This window comes from Pan troglodytes, chromosome 2 (assembly GCF_028858775.2).
Source record: "Pan troglodytes isolate AG18354 chromosome 2, NHGRI_mPanTro3-v2.0_pri, whole genome shotgun sequence".
NCBI lineage: Eukaryota > Metazoa > Chordata > Mammalia > Primates > Hominidae > Pan > Pan troglodytes.
This window is the reverse complement of record NC_086015.1, coordinates 133,271,120-133,281,840: the sequence shown is the minus strand read 5'-3', so window position 1 is coordinate 133,281,840 and position 10,721 is coordinate 133,271,120. Positions and strand designations below refer to the sequence as shown.

The following is a 10,721-nucleotide window of genomic DNA, read 5'->3' as shown; positions in this document are numbered from 1 at the left end:
ATTACGAATTTGTTATATATGATGATCTGGTTCTTGGAACGTTCTTGAAGCTAGTGTCTCTAAGGCAGCTGTGTACAGCAAGACGTGAATAACACAGCAATGGATGTTGAAAGCATTATAAGGCAATTGAGCTTGTCAGAACTACAAAATATTGCTGAGTGTGGATTGCTCGGAAATCGGAAAACATGACTTGTGTATTGCTTATATCCAAAATGCAGACACAATGCTGGGTATTGGTTTACTTGTTTCCGATTTTGCAACCCTCTTTTCCAGGCAAAAGAGGGTTGTATCCAAACGATACAGACCCACAGAGTCTAACAGATGTCTCTATATTCCTCCTCCTCGAACTCTCAGAGGATCCAGAACTGCAGCCGGTCGTGGCTGGGCTGTTCCTGTCCATGTGCCTCGTCACGGTGCTGGGGAACCTGCTCATCATCCTGGCCGTCAGCCCTGACTCCCACCTCCCCACCCCCAAGTACTTCTTCCTCTCCAACCTGTCCTTGCCTGACATCAGTTTCACCTCCACCACGGTCCCCAAGATGATTGTGGACATCCAGTCTCACAGCAGAGTCATCTCCTATGCAGGCTGCCTGACTCAGATGTCTCTCTTTGCCATTTTTGGAGGCATGGAAGAGAGACATGCTCCTAAGTGTGATGGCCTATGACAGGTTTGTAGCCATCTGTCACCCTCTATATCGTTCAGCCATCTTGAACCCATGTTTCTGTGGCTTCCTAGATTTGTTGTCTTTGTTTTTTTTTTTTTGTTTTTTTTTTTCCCTCAGTCTTTTAGACTCCCAGCTGCACAACTTGATTGCCTTACAAATGACCTGCTTCAAGGATGTGGAAATTCCTAATTTCTTCTGGGAACCTTCTCAACTCCCCCATCTTGCATGTTGTGACACCTTCACCAGGAACATCAACATGTATTTCCCTGCTGCCGTATTTGGTTTTCTTCCCATCTCGGGGACCCTTTTCTCTTACTGTAAAATTGTTTCCTCCATTCTGAGGGTTTCATCATCAGGTGGGAAGTATAAACCTTCTCCACCTGTGGGTCTCACCTGTCAGTTTTTTGCTGATTTTATGGAACAGGTGTTGGAGGGTACCTCGATTCAGATGTGTCATCTTCCCCGAGAAAGGGTGCAGTGGCCTCACTGACGTACACGGTGGTCACCCCCATGCTGAACCCCTTCATCTACAGCCTGAGAAACGGGGATATTAAAAGTGTCCTGCGGCGGCTGCATGGCAGCACAGTCTAATCTCAATACCTTCTTATCTGTTCCATTCCTTTTGTAGGGTAGGTTAAAAAAGGCAGCAAGGTCAAATAAGAATGATATCACAGGGTGAACACCCACTGTGACATTACGAGTAATACCTCCCTAGGATATAAAAAATACTGTCACAGAGTACACACACATGGGGTACACCCACGGTGATATTAGAAGCACTATCTCCCTTAAATATTATGAAAAATATCACAGGGTGTGCACACTGTGTGATATGAGGAGTCATATTTACCCTGGATATCACGACTCGTATCAAGGGTGTACACACACCGGGTACACGCACTGCGATATCAGGAGTTGCATCTCCCTAGGATATTACGAATAATATCACAGGGTATACACTATGTGTGAACATCCACTGTGACATTTGAACTCATATCTCTCTATGAGATTACAAATAATGTCAAAGTGTGTACACCCCTGTGACATATTAGGAGTAACATCCTTCTAGGGTATTGCAGATAACATCACAAGGTGTACACCTTCTGTGACCTTTTGTGCACACTTTGTGCCATTCAAGGAAACATCCCCCTAGGATGTTACGAATAATGACACTGGTGGTTGACACACATGGTGTACATCTCCTGTGCCATCAGGAGTAATATTCCCCTAGGATATTACGAATAATATCACAGCAGGTGTACACATACGGCGTTCACCTCATGTGACATTAGGAGGAACATGCCCCTAGGATATTAGGAATAGTATCACAGGCGTTGAATATGCATGATATACACCCCCGGTGACATTGAAAGTAACATCCCCCTAGGATCTTACGAATATTATCAAAGGGTGTACACCCCATGTGACATTAAAAGTAACATCCCTTTTGGATATTCCGAATGCTATCACAGGGTGTGATATTAGGACTGTGATATTAGGAGTAACCTCTTCCTAGGATAACCCATGTGATATTAGGAGTAACCCCTTCCTAGGATATTATGAATAACATCACAGAGTGTACACCCCTGTGACTTTAAAAGTAACACCGCCCTAGAATATTACAACAATATAACAGGGTATACAACCCCTGTGACATTACGAGTAACATCTCCCTAGGATATTTCGAATGATGTCACTGGGGGCACACCCTCTGTGATATTAGCAGCAACATCTTTCTAGGAGATTACGAATGATATCACAGGGTGCACACTCACTGTGATATTAGAAGGAATATCTCCCTAGGATATAAGCTATCACATCACAGAGTGTACACACATGGTGTACACTCACTGTGTTATTAGAAGCAATATCTCCCTATGATATTATGAAAAATATCACAGGGTGTACCCTCTGTGGGATACTAGAAGTAATGTTTACCATGGATATTACAAATAATATCACAGGATGTACACACATGGGGTACACCCACTGTGATATTAGGAGTTATATCTCCCTCAGGTATTACAAATAATATCCCAGTGGGTGTAGCCCATGTGTGTACACCCACTGTGATCATTAAAGTAATATCTCTCTATAAGATTACAAATAATATCGAAGGCTGTACACCCCCTGTGACATTAGGAGTAACATCCCCCTACAATATCGGGAGCAATATCACACGGTGTACACCCCTGTAACTTTAGGGGTAACATCCCCACAGAATAGTACTAATAATATCACAAGGTGTACATGCATTGTGACATTAGTAGTAGTATTCAGCTAGCATATTTTCAATAATATCACAGAAGGAACACACCTGTGACATTAAGAGTGACATCCCTCTAGAATAATAAGAATACTATCAGAGGGTGTACACCCCCTGTGATATTAGGAGAATCATCTCATCAGAATATTACGAATAATGTCACACGGTGTTATCTTCTGTGACATTAGGAGTATAGACCCCTGGGAAATTATGAATACTATCACAGGGTGTACACCCCTGTGACATTAGGAGTAACATCCTTCTAGAATATCATGAATAATATCAGAATGCTTACACCGCCTGTGTCATTAACAGCACAATTGCCCTAGGATATTATGAAATAGAAGACGGGGAGTACACGCCATGTGACATTAGAAGTCACATCCCCCGAGGATATAACGAATAATATCAGAGAATGTACATGCATTGGGACATCAGGAGTCACATCTCTTTAGGATAATACGAACAATATCAAAGGGTGTACACGCATTGTGAAATTAGTAGTGAACTCCCGCTGGGATATTGCGAGTTTTAGGACAGGGTCTACACGCTCTGACACATTAGTAGTCACGTTTTCCTAGAATATGATGAAGAATATTAAAGGGTGTACAGGACCTGTGATTTACGAGTAACATTTCTATAGAAGATTACACGTAATATCCCTGTGTGTACACCCTGTTTGACGTTAGGAGTCACATCCCACAAAACTATAACGAAAAATTTCACAAGGTGAGCAACATCTGTGACATTAAAAGCAACATTTCCCTAGAATATGACGATAATATCACAGAGTGTACACCCTCGGTGATATGAGGAGTGATATCTTACAAGGGTAATACGAGTAATTTGACAAGGCGTACAAACCCTGTGACATAAGGAGTGACATCCCTCCAGGATATTCCGAATCATACCAAAGGGAAAATACTCCGTGTGACAATAAAATCAACCTCCCCTTAGGAGATTAAGAATCATAACACAAGCTGTACACACATTGTGACATAATTATTAACGTCCGGCTAGGGTATTGCGAATAATAGCAGAGTGTGTAGAGAATTGTGACATCAGGATTCACAATTCGCTACAATATCCCGCATAATAACACAGGGTGTATACCCCCTGGGACTTAAACAGTGACACCTTCCTAGAATATGGAAGATAATGTCCCAGGGTGTTGAACAAGTGTGGAAGTAGAGAAAACATACCAGGAGAAAGGGAGTAATATCACCCCCTCTCCCCACCTGGATATTATGAGCCACATCACAGGGGGACGAGGGCGACCCCCGCGATGCGTGGAGTAATATCACCCGCCTTTCCCCCGCCGGATATTACCATCCAAATCGGAGGGCGGAGAGGCACCCCCCGCAATGCGGGGAGTAATATCACCCGCCTCTCCCTACCCGGATACTACGATCCAAATGGCAGGGGGGCGAGGCGCCCCGCGCGATGCGGGGAGTAAGAGCCAGCCCCTCTTGCCCCCCTGGCTCTTAGGATCCACGGTGGACTCACATCCTGTTCATCATATTGTGAGTAATATCATCTCCCCCTCTGGAGATTATGAACTGTTTCGCAGACCGGTGTACACCCTTTGTGTACAGAGGTTGTACACCCGTCTGTATTGGGAGTCATATCATCCTCTTCCTCCCTGAATTTTAGGAACAATATCACAGCCGTGTTTCTACTCCCTGGGATATCGGGTGTCATGTCCTCCTCTCACACGCTGCAATTAGAAACAATATCATTGGGGGTGTGTCCACCTTCTGTGATATTGAAAGTAATATTATCCTCTTCCTTCCAGGATCATGGGAACGATATCCTTGGGGGTGTCCACTTTCTGCCACATATGTAGTCATATCACCTCCTCCGCCTTGGAATATTTTTAAGGACCATCTCACACGGGGGTGTACACTTCCTGTGATGTTGGGAGTAATGGCATTCTCTTCTTCCGTGAATATTAGGAGCAAATTCACCGGGTGGATGCACACCCAGTGCTATGTTGGGAGTAACGTCATACTCCACCCCCTGGAGATTATATTCGGATCAATATCACCGGCTGTGTTTACACCTACTGTGATATTGAACGTAATATCATGCTCTCTCCCTCCCTGGACATTAGGAGCAATATCACAGTTGGGTGTACACCCCCTGAGGTGTTAGGGCGTAATATTAGTATGAATTGTTCCTCATTTATTATTAACAGGAATATGAATGACCGATATTAATATTAATATTAAGAAATAATTGCTAATAAAAGTTTCCCATTATTAATATTAATATTAATTATTAGGAGCTAATATTACTGTTTTCTAATGAATAAGATCAATATCAGTTATTAATATCAGGCATCATTAATCATTAATATTAATCATTTACTTTTATCGTTAGTATAACTATTTAATAGTAATCATCAATTGATAATTATTAGTGTCAATTAATAATTGAGATTATTAATTGCGGTAAGTCGCATTGCGCCATTCCACCCCTCCCTCGGCAGCTCGTTTACGACCCAAAACGGGGACACAAATGCCCCTGAGAGTGCAGTGGTATACTGGGATAGACGAGGATGGTCACGTGGTGGAGAGGCGTGTTTTTGGGTACCAGCACTTCACCTGCGTCGACCTTCTCAACTGGAAAAACAATACACCACCCTATACTGAAAAGCCACAAGCACTAATTGATTTGCTCCAAGCTGTTATCCAGACCCACAACCCCACCTGGGCTGATTGGCCCCAGTTGCTCATGTTCCTCTTTAACAGCGAAGAAAGGCGGAGAGTCCTCCAAGCAGGAACTAAGTGGCTAGAGGAACATGCACCAGCTGATTTTCAAAACCCCCAAGAGTATGGAAGGACCCAGTTACCAGGAACCGACCCCCAGTTGGACCCTCATGAAAGAGAGGAGATGCAAAGGCTAAACCGGGACAGGGAAGCTCTCTTGGAAGGATTAATGAGGGGAGCTCAGAAGGCCACAAACGTTAACAAGCTCTCTGAGGTCATTCAGGGAAAAGAAGAAAGTCCAGCACAATTCTACGAGAGACTGTGTGAGGCCTATCGTATGTATACTCCCTTTGATCCTGATAGCCCTGAAAATCAGCGCATGATTGACATGGTTTAGTCTGTCAAAGCGCAGAAGACATGAGAAGAAAACTACAGAAACAGGCTAGGCTTGCAGGGATGAATCCATCACAATTACTAGAAATAGCTAGCCAGGTGTTCGTAAACAGGGATGCAGTAAGCCCTAAGGAAAATGGCAAAGAGAATGGAGGTCAGGCCTGGGGACACGCTGACCTGTTTGTCAGCTGCAGCAATCAGAGGGCCCCCCCCAAAGAGGCAAGGGAAAGGGGGCCCTGGGAAAGAAACTCAGCTTGGCTGTCAGTTTGCAGCGCAACCAGTGTGCTCATTGTAAAGAAATAGGATAGTGGAAGAACAAACGCCCTCAGCTGAAAAGAAAACAAGGTGACTCAGAGCAGGAGGCCCTGGACAAGGAGGAAGGGACCCTGCTCAACCTGGCGGAAGGGTTCTTGGACTGAGGGAGACGGGGCTCAAGCGTCCCCAAAGAGCCTCTGCTCAGAATGACAGTCGGGGGTGGAGACGTTGACTTTCTCGTAGATAGCGGTGCTGAACATTCGCTAGCAAGCGCCCTGGTCGCCCCCTTATCCAAAAAGACTATTGACGTCATCAGAGCCACGGGGGTTTCAGCAAAGCAAGCCTTCTGCTTGTCTCGGACTTGTACGGTAGGAGGACATAAAGTCATTCATCAGTTTTGGTACATGCCTGACTGTCCCTTGACCTTTTTGGGAAGGGACTTGCTCAGCAAGCTGAGAGCCACTATGTCTTTGACAGAGCATGGCTCTTTGCTGCTAAAGTTACCCGGAACGGGAGTCATTATGACCCTTATGGTCCCCCGAGAGGAGGAATGGAGACTTTTCTTAACTGAGCCAGGCCAAGAGAGAAGACCAGCTCTGGCTAAGCGGTGGCCAAGAGTACAGGCAGAAGACAACCCTCTGGGATTGGCCAGTTAAGACTGGGGCCCAGCCGGTGAGGCAAAAACAGGACCCGGTCCCCAGAGAAGCCCTTCAAGGTATCCAGGTCCATCTCAAGCACCTAAGAACTTTTGGAATTATTGTTCCTCATCAGTCTCCATGGAACACTCCCCTCCTGCCTGTTCCCAAGCTACAGACCAAGGACTACCGGCCGGCACAGGATTTGCGCTTGCTTCATCAAGCTACACTGACTTTCCATCCAACAATACCTAACCCGTCCACATTGTTGGGGTCGCTGCCAGCTGAGGACAGCTGGTTCACCTGCTTGGACCTGAAAGATGCTTTCTTTCCTATCAGATTAGCCCCTGAGAGGCAGAAGCTGTTTGCCTTTCAGTGGGAAGATCCGGAGTCAGGTGTCACTACTCAGTACACTTGGACTGGGCTTCCCCAAGTGTTCAAGAACTCCCCCACCATATTCGGGGAGGTGTTGGCTCGAGACCTGCAGAAGTTTCCCAGCAGAGACCTAGGCTGCATGTTGCTCCAGTAGGTTGATGACCTTCTGCTGGGACACCCCACAGCAGTCGGGTGTGCCAAGGGAACAGATGCCCTACACCGGCACCTGGAGGACTGTGGGTAGAAGGTGTCCAAGAAGAAAGCTCAGATCTGCCAATGGCAGGTATGTTACTTGGGATTGACTATCCGACAGGGGTCGGAACGCAGCCTGGGATCAGAATGAAAGCAGGTCATTTGCAATCTAGCAGAGCCTAAGAGCAGGAGGCAGGTGAGAGAATTCTTAGGAGCTGTGGGGTTTTGTAGACTGTGGATCCCAAACTTTGCAGTATTAGCCAAGCCTTTGTATGAGGTCACAAAGGGGGCGGGGACCGGGAACCTTTGGAATGCGGATCCCAACAACAGCAAGTCTTTCATGAGTTAAAGGAAAAACTTCTGGCAGCCCCAGCCCTGGGGCTACCCGATCTGACAAAGCCTTTTCCATTGTATGCATCAGAGAGAGAAAAGATGGCAGCTGGACTTTGAACCCAAACTGTGGGGCCCTGGCCGAGGCCAGTGGCCTACCTCTCTAAACAACTAGACAGAGTTTCTAAAGGATGGCCCCCCTGTTTGAGGGCCTTGGCAGCAACTGCCCTGCTAGTACAAGAAGCAAATAAGCTGACTCTTGGGCAAAACCTGAACATAAAGGCCTCCCGTGCTGTGGTGACTTTAATGAATACTAAAGGACATCATTGGCTAACGGATGCCAGACTCACCAAGTACCAAACTTTGCTCTGTGAAAATCCCCGTATAACCATTGAAGTTTGTAACACCCTACACCCTGCCACCTTGCTCCCAGTATCAGAGAGCCCTGTCGAGCCTGATTGTGTAGAAGTGTTGGACTCAGTTGACTCTGGCAGACCTGACCTCTGGGACCAGGCTTGGGCATCAGTAGACTGGGAACTATACGTGGGTGGGAGCAGCTTCTTCAACCCCCAGGGAGAGAGAGGTGCAGGGTATGCAGTGATAACCCTGGACACTGTTGTTGAAGCCAGATCGTTGCCCCAGACCACTTCAGCCCAGAAAGCTGAACTCATTGCTTTCATTCGGGCCTTAGAACTCAGTGAGGGTGAGACTGTCAACATTTACACCGATTCTCAGTATGTCTTTTCAACCCTTCAAGTGCATGGAGCGTGATAGAAAGAAAAGGGCCTACTGAACTCTGGGGGAAAAGACAGAAAATATCAACAAGAAATCTTGCAATGATTAGAAGCAGTATGGAAACCCCACAAGGTGGCAGTTATGCATTGCAGAGGACACCAGCGAGCTTCCACCTTGCTGGGTTTGGGGAATTCCCGCGCTGACTCAGAGGCTCGAAAAGCAGCATCTGCCCCCTTCCGGGCATCAGTGCTCCCTCAAGCACCTGATCTTGGACCTATTTCTTCTAAAGAAGAAAAGGACCTTCTCCAGGTAGAGGGAAGGACAAGTGATGGAGGAAGGATGGATTCGGTTACCAGATGGGAGAGTAGCTGTGCCACAGCTGCTAGGAGCTGCCGTTGTACTGGCTGTGCAAGAAACCACCCATCAAGGTCAGGAGTCACTGGAAAAGTTGTTAGGCCGGTATTTCTACATCTCGCCTCTGTCAGCCCTTGCCAAAACAGTGAGGCAGCGGTGTGTTACCTGCCGACAGCATGATGTGAGGCAAGGTCCAGCCGTTCCGCCCGGCATACGAGCTTATGGAGCAGCCCCCTTTGAAGGTCTCCAGGTGGACTTCACAGAGATGCCAAAGTGTGGAAGTAACAAGTATGTACTGGTTCTTGGGCGTACCTTCTCTGGGTGGGTGGAGGCCTATCCAACACGAACTGAGAAAGCTCGTGAAGTAACCCCTGTGCTTCTTCGAGATCTGATTCCTAGATTTCGACCACCTTACGGATCAGCTCAGACAATGGGCCTGCGTTTTTGGCTGTCCTGGTACAGAAGACGGCAAAGGTACTGGGGATCACACGGAAACTGCATGCCGCCTCCCAGCCTCAGAGTTCTGGAAAGGTGGAGCGGATGAATCGGACTATCAAAAATAGTACTGTTGTCTTCCCCGCTGGATATTTCAAACACCACCACAAGGGGCATCAAACCACCTCCTAAATTTGAGGGAATGTTATCCTCTCCCCTCCTCCCCCGGCCCCAGATATTAGAGACAATAACACACGGGTGATGTACACCCTCTGCTTTATTGGGAGTAATATCATCCTCTCCCTTCTTGGATATTAGGAACAATATCACACTGTGCGTGTACGCCTGTCGCGAAATTCAATGGAATGTCATCCTGCGCCTCCCTGGATATGACGAACAATATCACGGGGGATGTACAATTTCTGAGATATTGGAAGTGATATCATCCTCTCCCCTCTGGAAGTTAGGGACAATATCACAGGGGTAGTGTACACCCTCTGGGATGTTGGGACTAATATCATCCTCCCGCCCACTGGATATTAAAAACCATATCACAAGGGGCATGTACACACACTTCGATATTGGTATGAATACCATCCTCTCACTCTTTGGATATTCGGTGCCATATTTCACGTGGGGTATACACCACCTGCAATATTGGAAGTAATATGATTTTCTCCCCCCCTGGATATCACAAACAATATCACAGGGGGTTGTGAACAACGCCTGCGATATTTGGAGCAATATCGTCGTCTCCCCTCACGATTATTAAGAACAATATCGTAGTGGTGGGGGATGTACACCCCCTTTCATATGTGATATCGTCCTCTTCCCCCCTGGATATTAGAAGCAATATCAGGAAGGGATGTACAGACCCTGCGACCTTTGCTGTCATATAATTGTCTCTCCCCTAGATATTAGGAAAAAATGTCACTGGAGATGTGAACAACCCTGCGATATTGAGAGTAGTATCATCCTCTCCCCCCTTGCATATTGGGAACAACATCACGGGTGGGGTGTACTGCCTCTGTGATATTGGGAGTGAAGTTTTCCTCTCTTCCCCTGGACATTAGGAAGGGTATCAGAGGGGGAGGGTGTACATTCCCTGCCATATTCAATGTAACCTTATCCTCTCCCTCCCAGGGTATTCAGATCAATATTACAGGAGGGGTGTACACCCTCTGCGATACTGAGAGTCGTATCATCCTCTTTCACTCTGGATATTAGGAACAATATCACAGGGTTGTGTACACCCCTTGCGATATTGGGAGTGATATCATCCTCTCTCCCTGTGGATATTAGGAAGAGTATCACAGGGCTGTGTAAACCTCCTGCGGTACTGGGAGTAATACCATCCTCTCTCCCTCTGAAAATA

The 10,721-nt window shown here is 46.6% G+C and overlaps 1 pseudogene; it reads left to right on the top strand.

Moving 5' to 3' along the window:
- The first annotated feature begins 212 nt into the window (after nt 1-212).
- LOC100613004 (olfactory receptor 7E24-like) lies at nt 213-1,256 on the top strand (annotated as a pseudogene).
- The last annotated feature ends 9,465 nt before the right edge of the window (nt 1,257-10,721 follow it).